This window comes from Tamandua tetradactyla, chromosome 12, assembly GCF_023851605.1.
Source record: "Tamandua tetradactyla isolate mTamTet1 chromosome 12, mTamTet1.pri, whole genome shotgun sequence".
Lineage (NCBI taxonomy): Eukaryota > Metazoa > Chordata > Mammalia > Pilosa > Myrmecophagidae > Tamandua > Tamandua tetradactyla.
Window position 1 is genome coordinate 8,309,241 of NC_135338.1, and position 15,503 is coordinate 8,324,743.

The window sequence follows — 15,503 nt, forward strand, 5'->3', positions numbered from 1 at the left end:
CAGCATAATATTCTCTAGGTCCATCCATGTTATTATATGGTTCATAAGTTTATCTTGTCTTAAAGCTGAATCCATTCTGCCATTCTATGTCTTTTGATTGGGAAATTCAGTCCATTAACTTTTAGTGTTACTACTGTTTGGATAATATTTTCCTCTACCATTTTGCCTTTTGTATTATATATATCATATCTGATTTTCCTTCTTTCTACACTTTACTCCATACCTCTCTCTTCTGTCTTTTCGTATCTGACTCTAGTGCTCCCTTTAGTATTTCTTGCAGAGCTGGTCTCTTGGTCACAAATTCTCTCAGTGACTTTTTGTCTATAAATGTTTTAATTTCTCCTTCATTTTTGAAGGACAATTTTGCTGGATATAGGAGTCTTGGTTGGCAGTTTTTCTCTTTTAGTGATTTAAATATATCATCCCACTGTCTTCTAGCTTCCATGGTTTCTGCTGAGAAATCTACACATAGTCTTATTGGGTTTCCCTTGTATGTGACAGATTGTTTTTCTCTTGCTGCTTTCAAGATCCTCTCTTTCTCTTTGACCTCTGACATTCTAACTAGTAAATGTCTTGGAGAACGCCTATTTGGGTCTATTCTCTTTGGGGTGCGCTGCACTTCTTGGATCTGTATATTTAGGTCTTTCATAAGAGTTGGGAAATTTTCAGTGATAATTTCTTCCATTAGTTTTTCTCCTCCTTTTCCCTTCTCTTCTCCTTCTGGGACACCCACAACACGTATATTTGTGCGCTTCATATTGTCATTCAGTTCCCTGATTCCCTGCTCAAGTTTTTCCATTCTTTTCCCTATAGTTTCTGTTTCTTTTTGGAATTCAGTTGTTCCATCCTCCAGTTCACTAATTGTAGCTTCTGTCTCTTTAGATCTACCATTGTAGGTATCCATTGTTTTTTCCATTTTTTCTTCTTTGTCCTTCACTCCCACAAGTTCTGTGATTTGTTTTTTCAGATTTTCTATTTCTTCTTTTTGTTCAGCCCATATCTTCTTCATGTCCTCCCTCAATTTATTGATTTGGTTTTTGAAGAGTTTTTCCATTTCTGTTCGTATATTCAGCATTAGTTGTCTCAGCTCCTGTATCTCATTTGAACTATTGATTTGTTCCTTTGATTGGGCCATATCTTCAATTTTCCGAGCGTCATCCATTATTTTCTGCTGGTGTCTGGGCATTTGATCAGATCTCCCTGGGTGTGGGACCCAGCTGGTTGAAAGGTTTTTCTGTGGAATCTCTGGGCTCTGTTTTTCTTTTCCTGCCCAGTAGGTGGCGCTCGTGGCGGTCGTTTGTCTGCGGGGCCCACTAGTAAAAGATGCTGTGACTCCTTTAACTTGCCAATCCGAATCTCGCAGTCGGCCCGGGAAACCGCACGTGGAGGCGGGGGTCGCTGGCCGTGGCTTGGGGGAGTGCCGGTCCAAATTGCCCAGCTGGCCCGAGACGCCAAGCGTGATGGGAGGGCCCCGCTATCCAATGTTCCCAGTCAGACCGGGGAGCCACGTGCGTGGAGGGGACCCCAGACGCCAGCCACCCCAGCCGGGAAAACGTGCACCCCTCGGGTATCTCACAGCAGTGGATTCTCCCTACCCGTTCAGCTGTTCCAGAATGGGGTACGCTGTCTTTTTTGGTCTCTGTCGTGACTCCGGGAGCTGTTTTGTATTGTTTCTGTTTCTTTAGTTGCTTTTCTGGAGGAGGAACTAAGACCCGCGCATCTTACTAAGCCGCCATCTTCTCCGGAAGTGCACACTTCTTTTTTTAGGATGTCTTTAGCTAATCGAGGTCTCTTTTGTTCCATATAAATTTGAGAACCAGTTTTTCCAAGTCTTCAAAGTAGGTTATTGGGATTTTTATTGGTATTGCTTTGAATCTGTAGATCAGTTTGGGTAGGAGTAACATCTCGATGATATTCAACCTTCCTATCCATGAGCATGGAATATCTTTTCATCTATTTATGTCATTTTTTATTTCTTTTCCTAATTTTTTGTAATTTTCTGCATATAAGTCCTTGACATCCTTGGTTAGACTTATTCCTAAATACCTAGTTCTTCTTGCACTATTCTGAATGAAATTTTGTCCTTTAGTTGTCAGCACAGATGGGTCATTGCTGTGTATACAAACATTACTGATTTTCATACATTAATCTTGTATCCTGCCACTTTGTTGAATTTGTTTATTAGCTCAAGTAGTTTTACTGTAGATTTCTCAGGATTTTTTAAGTATAGGATCATGTCATCTGCAAATAATGAAAGTTTTACTTCTTCCATTCCTATTTGGATGCCTTTTATTTCTTTCTCCTGTCTAATTGCTCAAGCTAGTACTTCTAATATAATGTTGAATAATAGTGGTAACAATGGGCATCCTTGTCTCATCCCTGTTGATGCTGATTCTTAAACATGAAATATTGTTTCCAAACTCTTAAGGCAGGTTAGAATGAGAGCAGTAGCTGGCTAGCTGGCTGAGCAAAGGGAAAATTCCAAGAGGAGCCAGGTGGCAAGGAGAAAGCCATCTCTGAGAAGAACAGCGATAAAACAGCACCTTGGACTAAATAACCCCACCTGAGTGAGCCATCTATGGTCACATATCCACAAAAGGGGAACAGTAGTAAAACAACCAATAAAAATTTCAAAAGAAACAAAAATCTATAAAAACATATTATCCCTACAGTGCTGGGGTCTCTCACCTCTCGCCCCTCACCTCTTTCTTTGAGAGAGTACCCACATGGGCCTTCTCTGCATGTGTACTTAATAAATTTTCTGCCTGCTTACTATGTGCTGTGCCTGTGAATTCTTTCTTGTGGCATGGTCAAGAATCTAGAAACCCAAATCTGGCAACATTCTCATGTATCAACTATTATCAGTAATAAATCCTAAGTAGCTATAGATATGATATGTATTATTTGTATACATTCTCGAGTTAAATTTGATTGTTGCTTCCTTTTAGAGCTAGTGCATTTTCTTCTCTTTTTTTTTCAATTATTTTATCTTCTAGATCCCTACCATAGCAGATTTGGGGGAAGGTGTGGAGAAGGTAGAGAACCCTGTTAGAAATCCCTTCAATCAGATAATTCACACCTAGGAAGTCTAGACCTCTCCCTCACCAGCAGTAAGATAGCAATATGGAGAGAAGGACGAGGGAAGTCAGCTCTTCTTAAAATCCTGTTCCTTCTTCCAGAATCCCCAAAATGGCAAGTAGAAACCAGCCTCAGTTACAACATCATCATCTCCAATGTTTAGTTGCTCTGTATGGTGCGCTTGCCTAAGAATGGACAAATTGATTCTAAAAACATTCACCTTGGAATTTTTGACTCATCAACAAGCTTTCTTGTTTGGTTGAATTTGTAAGTAGGTCAAATGGCTACACCTGAATAGTCTCTATTAAAACAAAATGGGAGCATCCAAGAGCTTGAGGGTGCTGTGACTCTCAAGCCTGGAGAGAGGGCAGCTACAACAGGGTCACCAAAATAGTTAGCAAAACAGGTTCTCACTGGTTCACCCTCATTATCTGCAGAATTAGATAAACTCTAGCCCCTAATTTCTTCTGAATTACTCTTTGGAAGGATAAGGAAAGTTTTCTAGAGTATCTTCTATATGCTTAAAGATGCTTTGCATTGTCACCACTGCTTTCTGCTGCTGCTCCATTTTGTGATCTAGAAGATCTCAAGCTGCTATGGAACAAGAACCTGTCCTTGTGCCCTCAGTTTAAGAAGTGGAGACTCTGGTGAAATGACTCTTTTATTTGACTCTTCTCAAATTCAGACCCATTACCCTATCTTGGGCTTACGATCACAAAGGTAAACTGGGAGAAATGAACAAGGGTATGTGCTAAGCCTGTGTACTTCAAACTGGGGCAATTTGTTCCCCCAAGGATTCAAGATGATGTGCCAGGGGAAGGAGAAACCAGGAGCTATAGATGGCAATTTCACTAAATTTGAAGGAAAGATGAAAATGTTAACTAATGTAAATGGTAAGTAATTATGGCATATTTTGGAGAAGAATGCAAAAACCATTGATGATGGCTATTTAAGATAGTACAGAAGACTGAAGACATTTTATTCTTGTTGTAGTTTCCTTCTGATTACCCATTTCCTCTCCTTAGCGGATCAGGAGCCCATCCTGGGAAAAGTCTGAGAAATACCACATGATGATATTGATCAAAATCAGTTTTCCCTCTACTACTGTTCCTTAGAGCAGGCTTCTTAACTCCCTACACTCCAGAGACATTCTTTTCCTTGTGGCTCCTTAGTCTCTGGGAGTGGATCCCCTTGGTCAGCACACAGCGTAGGTTCCCTTTCTAGGATTCTCAGTTCAGTTCTACTCTCAGGAAATGTTTCAGACCCTACAAAGTCTCCACTCTTACACAAGATGGCAATGACAAAATAGTTGGTCCTTTAACTTGCAAGCAAGTCTACAGGCTTCTATTGGGCTTCTTTGTTGGCTAAGCAACCAGTGGCCCTCTTTCCCACATATAGCACTCCTCCAGGTTGTAGAATACTACCATCCAGGCTGGGGCAGGTTGACTTTGGTAGCCACATTTGACTCAAAGGTTAAGAGTCAAAATCCAACTGGATCACCGGGATATATCCCAGAACATAGTAAGCAGATAATAAAATAGTATTGGCAAATTTCATTGAGAGATAGGAGAAAAAATAATGGAACTACAAACTTTACCACCAGGGAAACCCCTGTGGTAAAGTCAAACATTAGAGACACCTAAATCAACAGGCCAAGCCCTTCATCTTGAGGCCTGCTCTTGTGAACCTCATGTATGTGGCGGAAAAGCTACCTATAGGCATGCCTAAAAGACACCTCTGGAGGACCTCTGTTGTTGCTCAGATGTGGCCTCACTCTCTCAAAGCCCAATTCTGCAAGTGAAATCATTGCCTTCCCTGCTACATGGGACATGACATCCAGGGGTGAAAGTTTCCCTGGTGACATGGGAGAGGACTCCCAGGGATGAGACTGGCCCTGGCACCATGGGATCAGCAATGCCATCCTGACCAAAAGGGGGAAAAGAAGTGTCACAAATAAGGTATCAGTAGCTAAGAGAGTTCAAATAGAGTCGAGAGGCTATTCTGGAGGTTGCTCTTACACAAACTTCAGTTAGACATTGCTACCCATTATAACTTGCCAACCCCCAACCAAAACCATTCCAGCCAATCCTAAAGAACACCTAGGGTAATATATAGGGTTCTACAAAGGTGCCATGCACTAGGGTAACTTTCAAGAAACCTACAACCTCCAGATGGGTTCCTGGATCAGATAAGTCCTGAAACCTAGAGGGTCCAGATTCTCCAGAACATCAGCTAGTTCCATCTCCTTATCCCTTATTACTGACCACCCTTCCAACATGAAAAAGGTGATGGTGGAGTTATACAGAGAAGGTAGGGCTTAACAAATGAGTATAACTGCTGAATCCTTATATTGCTATTTCTTTTAGTCTTCAGTATCTTAGAGCAGCTAGAAATAAAAACCTAAAATTATGGAATTGTAACCCATACTAAACTCTGAAATCTATTCTACAACTGGTTGTTGTGCTGTACTTTGAAACCTATTGCTTTTTTGCACATATGCTATTTTTCACGAAAAAGGAAAATGTGACGATCAAATATATATATATATTCCTTCTAGTCACCAATGTTTTGGAGCAGCTAGAAGGAAAAAGTCTGAGATGATGGTGTGGTAGCACCTGACAAACTCTGGGATCTGTCCTATAACTACTTGTTGAAGAGTGCTTTGAAAAACTATAGCTTTTCTCTTTCTTTGCTTTGTATACATGTTACATTATACAATAAAAAAAAGAGTTAAAAAAGAGTCTCAATCTCAAATTGAGATTAAATTGTATTTAATCTGTCAATCACTTAATCATTATTTTTAATCATTATCATAAATATATGAAATAACTTTCATTATCCCATTTCCAGATGAGGAAATTGAGGTTAGGTGTGTTTCTATAACTCATCCAAAGTCAAACAAGACATAATTTTAAATCTGACTCCAAAGCTTTTAACTCTAAGACTTGATTTGATAGGATTGACCCCTTTCATTGCCCTTTTCCTAAACACATACCCTGCAAACTTCTCTGATTCTCTTATCATAGTCCTCCAAAATCCTATCAGTTCATAATGGGAAGAAATGCAAAGACGGCTATTATTGAAGCTTTTTATTCAAAGGGCATACGTCTCTCTACAAGGTCCTGACCCCTTCCAGGTATGCCATATGTTGCGTGATGGGTTCCTTGGAAGTCAGACTCAAATGGAGATCAGCATATGAGAAGTTTATTAGGAAGTGCTCCTAGAAAGCAGGATTGAGCAGCGAGGGAAGGTGGGTGGAGGTGCAATCTCAGTGGAAGCTCAGCCAACCCCATGGGGAGTTCTGGAATTGTGAACTTCAGAGTTGTCCAGGATTGGGGCAAGATGGCCAAGCCTCTACACCCCCACATCAACCAGGCCTTGGATGGGTTGCTTGGGTTGGGGGCATAGCATAACTTTGGGCAAGGTAGTTCTCTTTGTCTGTGGTACTGTCTGAAAAGGACTGACAGCCAAGAGCTGTCTGTCAGCACTGCTAGCAGTAGAGGGAATAAGATCTTCATTCCTGAAGGGGTACCTAAGGATTCTCTACACCACAGCTTCTGAAACATTAGCAATGAATTCCTTGAAAGTCTGCAAGTGACTACTCTAAGTTCTCATTAAAATGGGGGATTTCATGCTTTCCTGATTTCAGAAGCCTCATGCTCTGTGCCCATGTAGTTCTGAGGCTTGCAAAGTCATAGGGAACTGCTCTGAAGTTTTGGGTCTTTGACTGCATTGACTGTTAAACCCTGGTATAGGTCTTTAATGCTGATTTCATTATTGGGGCTCCTGCTTCTCTTCTTTCCAAATTATTTTGATTAATTGTAAAGAAATCTGGAAGGCTGCCCTTGCAATACGGCAGTGCGAGTTTCTACTTTACATTTTTAACAGCCTCTTCATTTGGAAGAAAGCTTACTCTGGATTGAGGCCTCCCCAACACCATGTTTGAGGAAAAAATAGGTAGTCGAAGTTTAGGGAAATTTGATGGTGCAAGCTGAAGGGATCTAGAAGGAGGTGAGATGGTAGCTATCATGGCTGAAGAGGTGCAAGGAAGAGATTTGGGGACCGATATAGGACAATTTCACAGGGACATTTAGGGGTTTGTTTTTGCTGTGTGAGTTCCCTCCCCAACACATGCATATGGCACATATGTAAAATCCATGTTAGTTCACCAATGCTTTTTATTTATTTATTTTTTACATGGGCAGGCACTGGGAATCGAACCCGGGTCCTCTGGCATGGCAGGCGAGCATTCTTGCCGGCTGAGCCACCGTGGCCCGCCCTCACCAATGCTTTTAGAATTTTTTTTTAGAGGCGGGACAGAGGTATTAGAAAATGCTGATTATGACTTGAAAAAGATGAGGCTGCTGAACTGGTCCATCCATGTTAGCATTATTTATATTGTCCCATTTTAAGCTGCTTACTAGCAAGCTGCTTACCACTCCTTCCCTGCCAGCTAATTAATTATTCAAAAGTTTGCCTTGCATGGTTCTGACTCACCATACCTCTGAATACTTTCTAAAGTATCCCTAAGCTTCCCATTAGAATTTGCAGACTGCTGTCTGTTCAGATAATACAGATACCTCCAGGGCCTCAAAATTCTTCAGTTTGTGCTTTCTCTTTCCTTCCCCAACTTCTGCTATCTTGAACCTCACAAACTATGTGATGCTACAGAAATGGAGTTGTTTTCACTGTGGCCAGGTTCAATGTCTGGCACATAGTAGGTGCTCGATAAAATAATTATTGGTCAACTGATTAAATGGTGTATTCCTGCTGGGAATTCAAATGTCTCTTCTGATGCTGGTAAATGCTTCCACCACCTCCTAAGTGTTTGTGCCATGTGGATTTTCCAGGAGTTATGCCCAGAGTTAGAACTAAAAGAATCAAGATTACTTCCCAGGCACCCTTCTGCCCAGGTAACCAAATACATAAGCTGGTAGTTACCTTAGTTAAATGCTATGATTAAAAAAAAAAAGGTGAGTCTGTGAGTCTCACACATAGTCACATCACTGTTCAAAAGGTGATTTGGGGCGGGCCACGTGGCTCAGTGGCAGAGCTCTCACCTGCCATTCCAAAGACCCGGGTTCAATTTCTGGTGCCCGCCCGTGCAAAAAATAAATAAAATTTTTAAAAAAGATGATTTTGGGGTGGTGCAACGGTGGCTGAGTAGCAGAGTTCTCGCCTGCCTTGCCGGAGACCCGGGTTCAATTTCCCCCCATGCCAAAAAAAAAAAAAAAAAAAAACCTGTAAAAAAGATCATTTGGTACTTTGCAATTAAAAGTCATCCCTTTCACCCACCTAACCACTACCCCATCCCCATCCCACACGCCCCGAGACAACCATAGTTCCTCCTTGGTGGAGGCAAAGTAAACTTAGCAAAAGCTATCAATCTTTCAGGGTAGATGCAATCATTTTTGCTGACATAGCATTTGGAGAAAATAATACCCTTGTATTTTTAAACTGCGCTTTATAAAAAGAAAAACATTCTGTATTAAGACTCAGAGGCCTCTACTTCAGTCTACAAAATCCCTAATATTTGTTCCCATTCTGATTAAATTATCAGACTCTTGGACCTAGCTCAAGAATACAGCCTGCCTCAGTCTATTTTCCATATTTAAATGACCCTGCCTTTTAGCCTTGACTCCTCTTGCTGACTATAGGCTGTTTAGACTAAGATGTGCTCATGTTCTTGACTCTCCCAGTAAATTAACTTTATAGCAGACTTGTCAAGGTTCTTCGCATAAGGGAGATAGAAATGGAGTACCAGGTGACTAAGGAATGGGAAAATTTAAATTACAGATTAGAAAAACCTGAAAATGTACACTATAAATTTTAAAAGCACTGTTGGTTGTAAAGCATTGAATTATTCCTTATAGCTGATGGTTCATATAAATAATTTCAAAATAAAGTGTACAACTGCATTAGGTTTACAAGAAAAAAGATTTCATTTCTGCTAAAAGAGAAACTGAATAAAACATGGAAATGAGATATCTCAATTAGTTTGAAACTTTACTGTTCAAACTGAACAGTTTGAATTACTGAATTGTTACTGAATTGTAAATTAGGCCTAATTTACAATTCAGTGTCATTTAACTGAATGCAAAATTATGTATCTGAGTGATCAAATGTTTAAAACACAATTTTTAAAAATTTGCCTTATATTCACAACAAATATTTCAGGACTTTGCTTGTTTCTTCTTAAGAACATGTAAAAAAATAATTCAGAATCAAATCTGGGATCCTAACGAGTCTCCAGAGATTTTGTCTTTTCAATATCTCTATATAAAAAATAATTTAGCACAAGATTTTAAAGGCGTGATATATGGGAAAAATACACCTAATGCAAAGTATGGGCTATAGTTAACAGTAATATTATAATATTCTTCCATCAATTGTAACAAAGGTAGAGACCAATGCTAAGTGTCAAAAACAGGAGGAAATAAAGGGGCTTGGGATTTTTCTTTTTGGAGTAATGAAAATGTTCTAAAATTGATTGTGATAATGAAAGTACAACTCTGTAATTATACTGACACCCGCCTATTATATATGCTGGGTGGGTTGTATAGTATGTGGAAGATAAAACTGCTCTAAAAAAAAAATCAGGAATTACCTCTGCTTATCACATGGCTCTAAGAGCCCCACAGTAGCAAAACCTGCGTTAAGTCAGCCGGCGATGTTTTCTTAGTGTTTAGCACTGCCTGACCCAGGGCAGGCCCTCAATAATCACTTAACTAACAACCACACAGGACTGCCGTCTAGTGTCAGAAGTGATGCCTTAAATGTAAAAGTGAAGAACAGTAGTGGTGGATGTGTACTTTCATGACGAATACAGGGAAGGAAGCAGGGGGAGAGGCGGGAAATTGAGCTCTTGATTGCCAGCCACTATATATCTTTGATACCTGAGTATTTCAAGTCTTAAAACTCCTTTCTGTGGATACCTAAAAAAGCATTCTGTGTCAATTAGTTCACTTACGTAATAACTATTTTATGCCTATGTTTCAGACACTGTTCTAGGCAGTGAACAAATTCAGCAGTGAGCAAAGCCCCTACCTTCATAGTGATTCCACATTACCAGTCTGAAAGGCAAATATTGATAACCCTATGTTTATGAGAAATTACCAAGTAAATGTTTTCTCTCACGGTATGCTTGATGTCTGCCCCGTTGATTGCTCAAATGGCACAGGCTTTGCAGGTTAGCATTCTACTCTATTTGAAGCCAGTTTTATTGGCTAATCCAATCTTTTAACCTAGTGTCATCAGCAGTTGATACTTCTGCTCAAGCAAGTTTTAGCACAAGAATCATGCTCCAGTCATAGAACTGTGGGCTTTGTCACTTAACAATTCAGAATACACACATATCCATGCATAAATTTACCCACACCCATATATATAAGCAAAAAATATATTTCCTAATGTTTGCATTTTTTAGGCCTAGTGCTTAAAGAAAATATTAATATGACCAGGGTTTTCTTTTCTTTTTTATTCTATGACCAGGTTTTACATAACGTTTTTAATTGTGATTTCATGTATCTTAGACTTGGAACTTTTTAATAAAGGTAGTTTTTTCCCCTATGTACTCCTCTCTCTTTCTCTAAAAAAGTATTTCCATGAGCTTATTTGAAATTCAACAAAATAAAATTTTACTTGAAATCTGTCAGGAATGACATGCTACAACACGATATTTAGAAATTAAAAAAATTAAATACAAATGAATTGCATGAATACATAAGTATTCATGTCAACTCTCCTAGAGTAAGAAAATACAAGGAGTTTGTTTTGTAAAAGAAATCAATTTCAGATAAAAGGCATATTATTAAAAATCACTTAGATGTTAAGAAGTTATTTTATACTGAGTCCTTTAAACATTTTAAGGGAGGAGCATTTAAATTTGCACTGAATAACATTTTATTTAGCTAATTTAGCAGAATTCACTTAAGTATTAATTTATCCATCAGAATTAAACACACTGAGCTCTATCCACATTGTTTCATCAAGCACTGAGTGTGTTGGAACGGTAACTATTGATCTAAGAGACTCAAGAGGCCTGGGTTCAGGTCTCTTCACCACTGTGTGACCTTAGACAGAGGTATCTAGCACTATGAGTCTTGGGTGTTTCCATTTGTAGAATGAAAATATTGTTCCATTTCAAATGATTTTTGTAAAAAATTAAGATGAGAAACTGCTCTGAAAACTGTTAAAAAAAAAAAAAAAGGTGTGTTTCACTGGATGCTATTATTCAACTGCCCTTAAGACAGTGGAGAGAGAACATTAATCTGAGCTGAGGGGCTCATATCCCCAAAACTGCAAACATCCTATAATCAGGCCAAATCACAGTGATCTTCTTGTATTTTGGTTGTGCAAAGATGCCTAGGTGCCTTGCGTGCCTCCAGGAGTAAGTGCTCTTTAAACAGAAATTGGGACTCATTGGTTTGAGAACCACAATGTAGCCAGTGCTCATATATACATTTAGTGTAGCTGCAGTACAACAAACTCAAAATCATCTCCTGATTTTATGCATTTCTGATTAATCAGCCATGTGTTTAGGGATTCTTTTTAAATTCAGACAATGGCTATAGTGAATTTATCCTGATTTATTCTCCACTGAACCCCTTTTGATAAGGATAACCTGAGTATTTGGTTATAGGTGGTTCTTTTCCTTTCCATCTTAGGTTTTCTTCCAGAGAAATGTCTTCACTTGATTAATCATCTCTATTACTAAGATTTTGTGCTACCACTTATTTTCTCTACTACCCACCCAATTATTACTATAATGCCTTGCTGAACCCCTTGTCCTAAAAGCCATTCCTTAGTCACTGTTGGCAATTCTACCATATTTCTCAACATTTTCCCCCAATAAACGTAACGTGCCCAGAGGAAAAATCAGTTAACCGGGACATGCAAGACACAGTCCCTACCCTAAGGAAAACCTTACCTCTAGTTTCCCATTCAGTTTCCCTTTAACCACTTGTCTACCTCCAAACTTACCTGTTTACTTTGGTTATCTCTGTGTTGCAACAGAAATTTTTTATCTATGAAAGATTAATCTTCTATGTAGTCATTATATTATCCTCCACATCTTATGTACCCCAATGCTGTTAGTAAAACCAATGTCCTAGAAATTGGAACATAACTGGGTACGGGACAATTAAGAAGTATGTGACAATAGGATTGTTTTTGTTTTTAAATATGAGTTCTTACTATTTGAGATATGTATCAAAATATTTACGGATGAGATGCATCTCTGTGATTCATTCTGAAATAATTTAAGTTTGGGAGAGATGGATGGGGCAAGATTGGCCCTGGATATTAGGGCTGGTTGATAGTTACATGTAGACTTCATTAGACTCTTCTTTTTCAAGAATCACCATAGTAAAATGTAGTGTTTTTTTTCTTTGCTTCCTACAGTCTAGACTACTCTCCTAAGTTCTCATATAATATTTTAGATGTTTTGTAAGGTAAACAATAATACAAAACCCAAATAGTTAATATTTATTGTCTACTATGTACTATGCGCTGTTAAGGTGATAACATTTATTCTTTGCAATAGTCTATCCAAGTAGATATCACTAAAAGTTCAGAGAAGTTAAAAAACTTGCCCAGTATCAGCAGGATGGCAATAAACACTTTGTATGTCCATTATTAGCTCCTAGTATGAAGATAATTGTTCCCAAAGTAAGTTGAACACATTGATCACATTGATGCACTTCATTTCCAAATTAACATTAGCTGTCAAGTAAATTTCCTGTCAAGCCCAGGAAGGCTTGAAATCAGTTTACATTTACCTAGTTAAGTCAATTAGCTTGTTAGACTTAAATTTTATTTGCATTCACAATAAAATCAAATATAATGCTAGCTGACTGTGCACACTATTTACAGCAACAATTTTTTTTGGGGGGGAGGCAAAAAAGTTTAAAGACAGCACCTTCAGCCCCCTTAAAACAATCAACAACCACATACAATCATGGACAATCCGGCCCTAAAGGTGTTAGGGGCATTGAGTCCTCTGAGTAATTTACCAACATATATAAATTTTAACAATTACTTTACATCTTATATCAGTTTTAAAGTTTCATGCAGCTGCAGATTTTAAGGTTTCTTAAAATGTCAATACACTCCTTAATGGAATTAATGCATTCCTATAAAAACATGCATTTTTACAAATTATCATCACTTGTTTTCACTTAAAAAAAAAATGAAGATTTTTTCTCAGAAAACATTTAAATCCATTAAATAAAACTTAAAAATGCCTATTTGAAGGGCATAGTATTTTTTCAGTTTGTGCAAATGGGTGAGTTTCTTTGGCACAAAAGAAAACAGGAGACATAGAAATCTTTGCAGTTGTAAAACAACAAATGAGAGTACATGCTTCCTGGAATACAAATCTCACTAAATAAGACTATGTTTACTAAAAACTCTCAGTCAAGGCACCAGAAAAAAGCCTATAAAATGTTTGTTTGTTTGTTTTAAGAAATTTCAAAGTGATTCATTATATAACAAATCCAATAACAAACGTATTTACACAATTTCTTTAAAAGCCAGGTCCCTCACCTAGCATGTTAAATTATTTTATTTACAAAACTGTACATACAGAATCTCAAGAAATAGAGGTATTTTAAAAATTTAGATATATTCAAATACAGCAAAGAGGTAGTCATTAAAACCCGTTACAACTAAAACTGAGCTTTATCATTATAAAAATCTTAATTATATAAAAGACAAAATTTCATTATAACCCCTGCATTGAAGAATGTTTCATTTTGAAGTAGTAATAGATGATAAATTTTGGCACTTTGGTGTTATTCCTCAGTCTTTTTCATATGAAGATTAAACTATACTAACTTGTATCAACAGAACATGTGCTTTGAGCTATTTTTCCAGTAGTATTAACAAACTGTAGTAAACCAATCACTCTCTAGGTGTTTCTCCTCACCACTCCTGCTCTTTTGATGAATAAGCTAAAGTTGAGTCACACACCTTTGCCGTGGAAAAGAACAAAATTAATCTGGTTCTCCCAGAAACAGAAAGACTTGCTTTGGCTTTATCAGTGATCTCGGGCTTTCAAAAGAATGAATCAAGTATAAATATGACACACCTTGATATTCCAGTTTGACCACTGATAAAAAGAGACATGACCAATCTCATTTAGAGGTGAAATGATTTTAAATCCATCTAAAATGAGAAACTATTGGATATAACTATGCAAAATGTTTTAAGGCAAAAGGTAACGCAGTCTTGTCAGAAACAAATTTTTGGCACTTACAAATCTGCCTCTCTCTGCAATCCAGAGAACTTCCATACAAAAAAAACCAAAAGGGCTATTTTTCTCAGAAGAGGTACGTCACAACAGGAGTGTCAGTGGCCATATGATTGTTGTGTAAACAGTTCAACTACTCCCTTTTCTCGGAGGCAATTTTTAATTGTGATCTATTTCAATAAATTAGATATTATAATCTTGACTCCTATTTAAAAATGCTTTTCTCAGTTGTTATTACTGCTATAATACTGTTATTACTACATTATCTATAGCTATGCTGTCTAATAAAGTAGCCACTAACCACATGGTGACTATCTAAAGTAAAATTTCAATTCCTTAACCATACTAGCCATATTTCAAGTGCTCAGTAGCCACATGTGACCAGTGGCCGTCATATTAAATAGCGCAAAGAACATCACCATCACCACAGGACGTGCCGTGGATGACACTGACTCAAAGCGACTGTTGTGCTATGTGCTAATGAGATTTTTAAGCTCATTTTTAAAACGTTGTTTAAAAAGATCATCATTATACCTTTGGGATACAGGATAATGCTGATTTCTGCTCATCAGTGTGAAAAAACGGTATCAACTTTCTGGCCCTTATTTATAATGAACTTAAGTGTTTAAAGTTCCAAATGAGGCCCAAGCAAAACATGAGCATACTTAGATATTTTCACATCACTATAAAAGAACAGAGTGAATACTGCATACATGATAGAAGTAATTTAGCACTTAAAGGATTAAAACAGATCTCATCCTTCCACTACTATCCAAAAATCTTGCAATATGAAAGTGTGCATAACTATCATTTAAATCTTCTCACAAGAAAAGAGCAAAAAGCCCTTTATCTGTTGCCCTATTTTACTTGAGTCTCTTACCAAGGGGAGGGCAGGAGGTGACATTACTTACATGAAGAGGTACTGTACAAGTGAAAAATTGTAACTTAAAAACTCAGGATAAATTGCTAGGGGAAGACTTTCAAAAATAAAACTTTTGGTATAATACAGGCAAAAATGTTATGTGCATGGATATCATATAAGGGTTGACTAACTTTGAGTACATAGAGGAAATCAAGGACATGTTATCAATATTATCAATTTTACTTTGCCAGAACACAAAGTAGAGAAATAGCAATTGTATATTATTTCTTCTTCCAAATAACTCTTGTGAGA